Below are 10,611 nucleotides of genomic sequence, written 5' to 3'. Positions count from 1 at the left end.
GGAAGCGGAGGTTGTCGCGTGCCAAGGCCTCTCCCGCCCCAGATGGTGGAGGGTTTAAGTTTATTCTCCGCCCCATTCCTGCCCACTTTTCTGGTCACTCGTGATGGGGTGCTAAAGGGAGGAACGTTCGGGGAAGGAGCAGGGCTTTCCTCCCCGGGGGGAACCTGAGCTCTTGCCCTTCACTTCTGGGAAAGGACGCCCTGGGGTGGTCAGGGTTTTTGTTTAAGCATTGGATGCGTTAGGCACCACTCTAAGCACTGGGATGGACGTTAAGCAGGTCGGCCGCGGCCCCTGTGCCAGAGCTGGGGACGAAGGGGGAGGGAGTCTCCTCTTTCCCCAGCAGACTGTCAGGAATGGCAAAGGAAATGACAACTCCACCGACTTTTTTTTTTTTATAAAGGAGAATCTTTGGTTTCAAGCATCGGTGCTGATACTCTCTTCTTCTAGAGAGGCAGCGTGGCTTAGTGGAAAGAGCCTGGGCTTTGGAGTCAGAGGTCATGGGTTCGAATCCCAGCTCTGCCCCTTGGCAGCTGTGTGACTGTGGGCGAGTCACTCAACTTCTCGGTGCCTCAGTTCCCTCATCAGTAAAATGGGGATTAAGACTGTGAGCCTCACGTGGGACAACCCGATTACCCTCTATCTACCCCACTGCTTAGAACAGTGCTCGGCCCATAGTAAGCACTTAACAAATACCAACATTATTAACACTTCTTTTTGGCTAGATCCCTTTGCTTTCCCAGATGGCTGACCCTCCAAGAGCCCACTGTCTCTCTCTCCCCCCATCTCTCCTCCACTTCTTCCCTCCGGTCTGGAAGCTCCTTGTGAGAAGGGATCGTTTCTATCAACTCGGTCGCACTGTACTCCCCCAAGTGCTTAGCGCAGTGCTCTGCACACACCAAGTGCTCTACAACATTCCGTTGATTGAACGACTGACCGAGCTGGCACTGGACTTTCCAGGGAGAGTTAGAAGCAGCGTGGCGCAGTGGAAAGGGCTCGGGCTTAGGAGTCAGAGGGCAGGGGTTCTAATCCCGGCTCCGCCATCTGTCAGCCGGGTGACTTCGGGCAAATCACTTCGGTTCTCGGTGCCTCAGTTACCTCATCTGTAAAATAGGATGCAGACTGTGAGCCCCACGGGGACAACCTGATTACCTCGTATCTCCTCCAGCGCTCAGAACGGTGCTCGGCCCATAGTGCCCTTGACTAGTCTGGATGTCCTGGAACAAAATTATTAGGGAAGACAACCTGGCTCTTCTTCCCGATTGTAAGCACCTAGCAGATACCAACATCGTCAACGCCTTGACCCACAGTATCTCGGCCCCCCAAGATGCAGAACGTGACGGGGCAGAGGCCGGCTCCGTCCCCGTGCATCCGAAGCGAGGGACTGAACGGAAACCCAGCCGAGGGGACGTCCGGGGGGCCGGAGGAAAGGATCCGGCCTCACCGTGCCCCCGGGGCCGGGTGACGTCCGTCAGTGGTCTGCCTTTCCCGCCCCTCCTCTCCAGATCCACCTCTAGATCGACCTAGTGAGCCTCTGGGGGCAGAGGGGACTGTACGGGCAGCCGGGTCCGTCGGTCCGTGCCCGGGGCCCCGGCGAGACCTTCCAGACGGGGGAGAGGAGGGCTAGGAAAACTGCCCTCTGCTACAACTCCGAGGCTTCCTCTGTTCCCCCTGGTGCCACTGGTCATTAGGTTTCTTCCCGAGTGTGGCCGTCTTCTCGGAGCTCTGACCGGTAAAGCCGGCTCTCCCCCACCTGCTACCTTCCTCGGGTCTTCCTCTGACCACGGTCCGCCGCCCAGCTCCTGCCAGTGGAGGGGATGTGGCCGTGGGCTGTCATCGCGTGTCGCCGGGACCTCCGACGCGACGCCCTCCAGGGCCTCGCTGTTTCGCCGCCCGGTGAAAACGGTCCGGAGGCGGCAGCGCGGACTTTCTCCCGGAAGCCCGAGCGAGCGAGCATCTGGAGGGGATGGCGGGGTGGCCCGGGGGTCCCCGGCCTGACAGAACACCCGCGCTCCCCACACCAAGTGGGTTCGGGGGCTTCCGGCGGCTGCAACTTTCTGACGTCAGACGGCCCCGCGGAGACTCGGGTGGTTGGCCGCTTCCATTTCTCTCCTCCGCCAAGGGACTGGGGCCCAGGAGATGTGGAGAAGGGAGCATAAGAGAGGCTGGAGGAGGAACTGGAGGAGACCCAAAGATGCCAACCTGCTCTATCCCCGGAGGGAGCTGACCTGCCCCGCTGGGCCGTCAGACCCCGGCCTGCCTCTCCGCGCCCGCTGACCCAGGCCCGCCGAGGGACGCCTCGAAGGCTCCCTCAGTCGAGACCCTCGGCGGCTTGCGCTGGGGGCTCAGAGCCCGTCCCAGGATTCCCCTCCAGGGGCTCCAGCTCCCTGCCCCCCACTCAGCTTCGGAGTCCCCCTTCACACTCGGGACCCTGAAGCCGAGAAGCAGCGTGGCCTAGTGGATAGAGCGCGGGCCCGGGAGTCGGAAGGACCTGGGTTCCGATCCCCGCTCCGCCACTTGTCTGCCGGGTGACCTCGGGCAGGTCGATTCACTCCTCTGGGTCTGAACGGGGATTAGGACCGTGAGCCCCATGTGGGACAGAGACCGAGTCTGACCGAATTAACCTGTACCTATCCCAGCATTTAGAAGAATGCCCGGCACCTGATGCGCCCTTAACGAATCCCGCGGGGGCGGGGGGAAAGAACCCAACCAAAAAAACCCACAAGACGACAGTAAAATAACGGCACTCGGATTTTTATAAACCACAGAACCTGCGGCAACTGCTTTTTCACTCTAAGTCCCGTACACACGGGACCCGGGGACTCCCATCAGAAATACCACCGGACGGCAGGTGGGTGGAAAACTGACCGAGGAGACCGCATACCGACTGTCCCGGCTGAGCTGCCTGGGCCGTGCCTGGTGTCCGGCTGGTCGCCTAAAGGGAAGAAGAGAAAGAAAACCTTTAAAGAATCAGGCTCCCCTGAGCGATGCGAAAGCTGTAGGAGATATTAATCGGTAGGAAAGTAGACTTATCTAGTGGAGCCGTCCACGCTCTCTACTCCTCCAGCCCGCTGAAGGCAGCACGTCCGAAGAAGCCTAGATAACCAGAAATGAGAAACGTGGGCTAAAAATCACTTCTCTCCATGCTCGCACCTCAAGGGCAGGTTTAGGCTGCCCTGCTCCGGGAGACCTATTAATGCCTTCAAACGAACGAAAATTCAACCGTCGGCATTCTAGATCCTGGCTTATTAGGAGCAGCACGTAGATCGTGTAATTTTTAGTATAAAGCAGGACCGCTACCTTTCCGCTCGTCAGGCGACGTAGCCTTCGGCCAGTTTCCGGTGCGCTTCCGGATGGAAAACGTCCAGTAAATACCAACTCCGTGAGGCGGCGGGGAGGGCGGGCCGCCGCTCGGAGCCGCGCGCACGGCGACGAGACGCGGTCGCCGCAGCGGGTGTCCGACGGTCGGGTTGGGCTCCCCCGCCCACGGCGGGTCAAGTCCCCCAGCGGCTTGTCGCCTCGGTTCCGGAGAGCGCGGCCATCCGGGGCTCGGGAAAGACGGGCCCTTCTGTTCCTTGGGGAGTCTGGGTTCGACAGACCTACGGGAAGAGAAAAAGCAACGTTTACGGGCCGCCTCATCCACTTATTTGAAAAACATACGAGTCTCCCACTTTACCGAGGGCCTCGTCACTTAAACTCACGCCTTATGCTGTTTTTCTTTCCGAATCACCATGATTCGGCAGAGCTAGGATGTGGTTTGCACGTTCCCATCGAAGGAAGACGGCGGATCATGATGGGACTCCCCCTTCCCCCCGGGGTTATTTTTTTATTTTCTGGGTGCTTTGGGGCTGCACTGACGAGAGGTCAGGTAGTGCCTCTCTGAAAACAACCTCCAGATGTCCCCTTGGGGCTTCGGTTCCGGGGGAGGGGGGGAAATCGACGGGGCAGAGGACGAAGGCCCCTTTCACTGCCGAGGCTCGCTTCACCTCGTTGCCCGTGGCTCCAATACAAAGGGAGGGCCGGCTGCAGCGCAGGAACACGACACCATCTTGCAACCTCCCCGAGTCTGGGCGGCCTCTGAGCTCGTCCCTCCTCCTCCGTCCCGGAAACCCAACTAACCGGACCCACCAGCAGGCTGCCCCTCCGGCCCCCCGGCCCCAGCCCGCTTGCCCGGGGCTGTCGTTCGTTCGGACCAGGGAGGGCCGCCCCGCCCCGGGGGGCAGAGGACACCAGGCCAGCACAGCAGCCCCCCGCTCCAAGCTGGGCTAAACAAAACCCCTCTCGCCCCTCGGCCTCCTCAGGTGGGGGCTCAGGCCTCCGGAGGCCACGTTTTAAGTCGCCTGTTTGTTCTGGCCCGTGGGCAGGGCAACCCACCGAGGCCCTGGATCATTCATTCATTCAATAGTATTTATTGAGCGCTTACTATGTGCAGAGCACCGGACTAAGCGCTCGGAATGGACAATTGGGCAACGGATAGCGACGATCCCTGCCCATTGACGGGTTTACAGCGTGCGGAGAGGCGCCGGGCCCCCTAGAAGACCAGCCCTCCTTCGGAATCCCATCGGCGCTCTGACTCCCGACGGCAGACGGGACAGCTGGGGGTGGGGGGGGTGGGGGTGCAGAGCGCTTCTCCCCGGGATGGCCCTCCCGGGAGGGGGTCCGCGGGACCTCTCCCTCCCCACCCTCGCCCGGTGGCCCGGTCCCGGGCCGCGCTCCAGAGAAGCTGGAAGGGCCAGGGTCGGCCCCGCCCCGTCGGCGGCTGGCTGGCGGGCTGAGGCGGGCGGGCGGGCTCCCTGGGTTCCTCTCCCTAAATGGAAATCCAACAAACAGGAAGGGGTGCGCGCGGAGGCTCCGAGAAGCCAGTTCTGCAGCTTGCGTGTTTACCCGTAACACCCGGGCTCGTCGTCACGACTGGCTCGGAAAATGCAGAACTTCGAGTTCGGGGTGAGGGAAACCGAAAGAATCCCGGTTGCCACGGCAACCCTAGGGCCTCGGCAGCAACACCACCAAATACACAGAATGACACCTCGGAGGAAGAGAGTGTTCTTTCTCCTTTATGTTCCGGGACTAATTCCTCTCCATCAGCTGGCTCCAATCCACCCCCAACTCTTCCCAACAATTTGAAACCACAATAGGGAGGGAGGGCGGGCGGGAGGAGAATGGGGTGGGGGGAGGTGCTGGGCCGGGGAGAGAGGCGATTAAGATCTACCCACAGAATCGAAGGTCCAGGGCAGCTTTAGGAAACGACGAAGATCTCCACGGAGGCACCGAAGCCTAGTGGACGCAGCCCAGGCCCGAGAGTCAGGAGACCCGGGTTCTAGTCCGAGGTCCGCCCCGGCCCGCCGAGGGGCCCCGGTCGAGTCCCCTCGCCTCTCTCGGCCCGTTTCCTCTTCTCTGAAATGGGGTTCAGATCCCATTCTTCCCCCCCTCGGAGCGTCAGCCCCTGGAGGCCGAGGACTGCGTCCACGGCGCTTAATACAGCGTTGGGGGCTTAGTCTCCGGACCGAGTACCACAAAGAGAAGTGGTAACCGGGAGCAGAGGCGGAAGGCGCGCTACCTTCCCACCCCTCGGAGCGCCTCAGCGCCGGCACTGCTTCTGACCCAAGTCCAGGGGTTCCGGTTGCCCACTGGCCAGAACGGCCGGAGGGTCCGGCGGGGGACCATCAGGGACCCCACGGCCCCGGGGAGGAGAAAAGCAGCCGCTGCAGCGGCAGGCATTTGGGGGAGAGCGCCAAGGACTGTCCGGCAAGGACGACAGCGACGGCGGGAGCGGGCAGCCAGGCCGAGTCCGGCTTGAACCGCCACTTTTGAAAAGCTTTTTTTTTTATGGTATTTGTGGGTGCCTGTTATGTACCAGGCGCTGGGGTTAGATACACAGTGGTGAGCCTCCCACGGGAGGCTCACGGTCTTACTCCCCATTTTACAGATGAGGTGACTGAGGCACAGAGGAGCACCTTAGGTCACAGGGCAGAGAGGTGGCGGAGCCGGGATTAGGACCAGGTCTTTCTGACTCCCAGGCCCAGGCTCCATCCGCTTGGCCAGGCTGCTTCTCTGCTGCCAGCGCGGGCCTCCACGGCCCATCCGGCCCAGAGGCGTGTGTCCCGTCCCCCGGATGGGCCCGCAGGCAGCGGAGACTTGGACGAGTCCCCCTGAAAGTCGGGGGCCCGGCTCTCCCGCTGTTGAGGTCGGCATCCACGATGCCACACCCAAGCCTGCTCCCTCCGCCCTGACTCCCCTGGCTCCGGACTTAACCGCGGGCTTCCCGGGACAAAGGGCGGCACTTGGACTCCGTGAAAGGCACGGCCGCGGAGGTGCCGCGTCTCGGACCGAGGCTCCCGCCGCTGACTGGCTGGTGGGGTGACCTTGGGCCGGTCACTTAACCTCTCCGGGCCCGGGAGCGCGGCGGAGACGCTTCTACTCCTGGATCTAGCCTTTTAAGCACGTATTAAGTGCTTGATAAATGCCTTAACGATCACCACCTCCCCCTTCCCGGCCCAGCGGCTGCCTCGGGGAGGTCCGGGCGGGCCCGGGACCGACCGGAGGCGAGACGCGGCTGAGTTCTGTCACATCCACTGGCTGTGTTTTCGGGGACCCGTCGAGGTGAGCCCCTGGACCCGGTCTCCGGGGAGTCCCCGGTACTCCCGAGCCCACTGCCGTCGGGCCACGCTCGCCCTGCGCTTCACGCGGGCCCAACGGAAAATTCAAACCCTCCTTCGCTCGTCCCCCGCAGGGAAACGATCGGCAAGTCCAGACGGTCACGTTTTGAACGACGGCAACAACGGAGTCGAAGAAAACACGAACCCCCGGTTATAACTCGGGGTTGCTTAAGTGACCGAAGTTCAGGTGAGAGACGATGCGAGAACATTTCTTTTAGGAGGACGAGTTTCAATGTCAGTTCTGTTGTCACCACTCCCTGCCGGGACCTCTCGGCTGCTGCCCCAGAGAGTCGGTGTGGGTTCGCTTTTTCTGTTCGGCTGAGATTGGGGATTAAACCTAATGAGAAGTCCCGTCCTTCCGAGGACTGCCAACATACCACACATCAGAAAACTCTCTGGACTCTCACCTGTCTCCACGGTGAGATCGCCGGCCCCGGTCCTCCTCCCCCCACTCCCCGAGCGACGGGGATCCTCCGTACCCGCAACGTGACAAATGAGAAGGCTGAGCCCGCCGATCCAACTCGGAGGAGTCCAGGGCGACGATCCCCACAACGGTCGAGCCCAGACTCCAGGAGGAGATCTTTCGGCACTGAACCCGAGTGGATGATTCTGAGAGGTTTCAACTCCTTTTAAAGCGCTTCTGGTTAAAAAGCCTAAAAGGTCCACGTCGCAACCTGAAAGACTCTGCCTACCGGGCCCTGGGGAGATGGGGAGGGAAGCTGCGGTGAGAAGGAAACGCACTCGGCAGGTCACGGCATTGATCCGTAGGCCTACGAAACGTCAAGTTGTTTTTAACTTTTGAAAACTCCTAATCAAACATCCCCAAACCATTTTCAAAACCGTTCCAAGTTCGCAGTTTTATTGCAGTCATAAGACTTAAGCTCCTCCCTTACAGAAAGCCCTCTTGGAGGGAAGCAGGCTGACTCAGTTTGGATTCATGCAAGTATCTGATCAAGAAGTATCATCTAAGCAGGCTGGGGGGGGGGGGGAAATTCATTCATTCATTCAATAGTATTTATTTAGCACCTACTATGTGCGGAGCACTGTACTAAGCACTTAAAATGTAAAATTCGGCAACAGACAGAGACAATCTCTGCCCAGCGACGGGCTCACAGTCTAAACGACTTTCACAAACCACCGGAGGAAACAAACGTACTTGCCATTTCGCTTGGTTGGGCTGGCCCGCTTCCTCAGAGGTCACCGGCTGGTGCTTTGGGAGGCCAAGTCCGACAGTGGGTGGGCTGCGCCTTCCGGGGGTGGCACCGCCGGGCAGATGTCGCTCCAAAGTGCGGCGGCGGAGTCGGGGCCGGCGAGGATCACGGCGGCCTCAGCCACGGCCCCGGGTGGGAGGGCGGGTGGGGAGCCGCTCGGGACCAGAATGACTTTCGCTCGTTTGAAAATGCAAAGCGCTAGGTTGAGGCAGCTACCTCTGAGTTGTGAAAATCACGCAAACCGCGACCGGCCGACCCGGCTCATCGCCGACAAGCCTTGACCCGGGGACGGAGCCGGCTGAGGGAGTCTGAGGGAGCGTCGGCCCTTCCGCCCCCCGCACGGACCCACCGGGGCTCAACGCCCTGTGCCGCTGGACGCTGGGTGTCACGACAGGTTTTCCGCCGACGCCGAGTTCTGCAAGAACATCCCCCCTCCACTCCGGCCGCGATGGAGCAACACGGGCTACAGGTCACGTAGACGTATATAATTTTTTCTGGGAGCGCGGGAGGGGAGGGCAGGCACCGGGGAAGCATTTAGGCTCTTCCAATCTATATACCCTCAGCGAGCCAGGATACCCTTCTCCAGCTCTCCTGAGTCCATAAAAATGGGGACAGGAAACAGCTGCTTTCTTATAGAGGAAACAAGTCTTCTCTCGAGCCCCCGGCCAAGCCCACTGTGGCATCGAGGCAGAGGTAAATGAGGTGGCGCTTTCTCGGCCTCTTTCTCCCAACGAGACTCCCGTCGCCCCCGCCCGCTTTGCCGAACCTCAGGGCGAGGTTGCGGGAGATCCCATCTCAACAGTCGGCTGAAATCCCACTGCTGGAGTCCTTATCCCGCCACCACCTGAAGCGGCGTCTTGGAATCTGAGACGAAGTGAGGCGAGAAGCACCTTTTTTCCCCCCGAGGAACCAAGTGCTGGACCTGTCCCCTTCTGGACCGTGCGTGACAGCCATGGACCTTGTTTTTTTATTTTTACTGTACTCTCCCTAGTTCAGGATCCCGTTCACAGGAGGTGCTCGATAAAAGCCCCCGACCGAATGGACAAGTGGGTGGAAGGCCGAGGTGAGAAGGGCAGAGATGGATTGGCTGGGAGGGGGACGGGAACTTGGAGGACCCTAAACAAGGATTAGATGAACTGAGAAAGCTCGTTTAAAAACAAACCCAAAAAACCTCTACCTATCCATCTTCCTTTCCCCACCCCCGCAAATCTCGCCAAAGCCTACGTGTTTGCTCTCCTTTCCCTGACCCACTGTGGGCAGTCATCTACCCCATTATTCTGACATTAGTTCAAAGAAGAAGAAGAAGAAGAAGAAAAAAAAAAAGACACAGGGATTTAGCTATTAGCACTTTTCATGGCCTGATCTGTGGGAGGCAGGCACACTTCACATTTAACTCCCTCTCTCCAGTTGTGGGTCTTTAAAAGGAAGGAAGAATGGTCTTCGACGACACCGTGCCCCCAAGACTAGTTCCACAAGCGAGTACAAACTCGACTTCCCCTTTGCTTGGGCCTCTGAGGAACATACCCACTACCAATTATTTGTTTACATTACCGTCTGTCTCCCCCTCTAGGTTTCAAGCTCGTTGCGGGCAGGGAACACTGCCAACTCTGTGGGGCCGACCGGTGTTCCGCACACACAGTAAGCGCTCAATAAATGCCATCGATGAAGCAGCGTGGCTTAGTGGAAAGAGCCCGGGCTTGGGAGTCAGAGGTGGTGAGTTCTAATCCCCGCTCCGCCACTTGTCAGCTGGGTGACTCCGGGTAAGTCACTTAACTTCTTTGAGCCTCAGTTACCTCCTCTGTAAAATGGGAATTAAGACCGTGAGCCCCACGTGGGACAACCTGCTGATCTTGGGTCGACCCCAGCGCTCAGAACAGTGCTTGGCACCTAGTAAGCGCTTAACAAATGCCATCATCATCACCCAATGTGGAGACCCGTGACTTGCTCCTTCCTAGGGGACCTGCCGCAGTGGTTTAAAACACGTTTTTAAACCAGGATGAGCTTTCTCAACCAATCCGGTGAACAACCCACCCCTCAAACCACCTTCGCCTCGAGACCAAGCAACAGTACAGGCCGGAGGATCGACTAGAAGAAGCACTGAAACCCAAACGCCAGAAGCGGGGAACGCTGGGTTCCGAGAGATTTTTAAAAAACGCGGGTCGACGGCACGGAGGAACGTTAATGGGCGAACCGCCTCGAGAGAGAGCAAGACGATCACGTCCTAAGCTGAATTTCTTGACTTCCGCTTACTAAAAGTACAAGAGATCTCACCTCAGGAGATGGGGCCACCCACAAAGACGGACGAGAGAACGAACGTGGTCGGGATTCCGATTCGGTGGAGAGGTTGGGATGGAACTGAAAAGATAAAATCCCTCTACGAAGCGACTGGGCCCATCTCTAGCGACTGTCCTGGAGATCATCTAAGAAGGAGGGAGCGCCGTGGATGGACAGCGTCGTAAGACTAAAACAGTAACGACTGCCCCGCGTTCACAAGATCTCTGCTCCATAAAGGCTGCCGATATGAACGTACACACATCCCTCAGACCGAGCTAAAAATCGATGCGTGGATACGTCAGGTGTTCAACAAATACTGTGGGTAACGAGTGAGCCCCTTGAAAGACGAATCTTAAACTACAAAATAAAGAAACTGCGTGCAATCCCATTTCCCTTTTCTAACACGATCTAGAATCTTAACTCACAGCTAGGAAAAATCTAACCCACACCAGTCAGGCTGCCCCTAAATATAA

Source organism: Ornithorhynchus anatinus, chromosome 14 (genome assembly GCF_004115215.2).
Source record: "Ornithorhynchus anatinus isolate Pmale09 chromosome 14, mOrnAna1.pri.v4, whole genome shotgun sequence".
Lineage (NCBI taxonomy): Eukaryota > Metazoa > Chordata > Mammalia > Monotremata > Ornithorhynchidae > Ornithorhynchus > Ornithorhynchus anatinus.
This window is presented reverse-complemented; position numbering follows the sequence as displayed.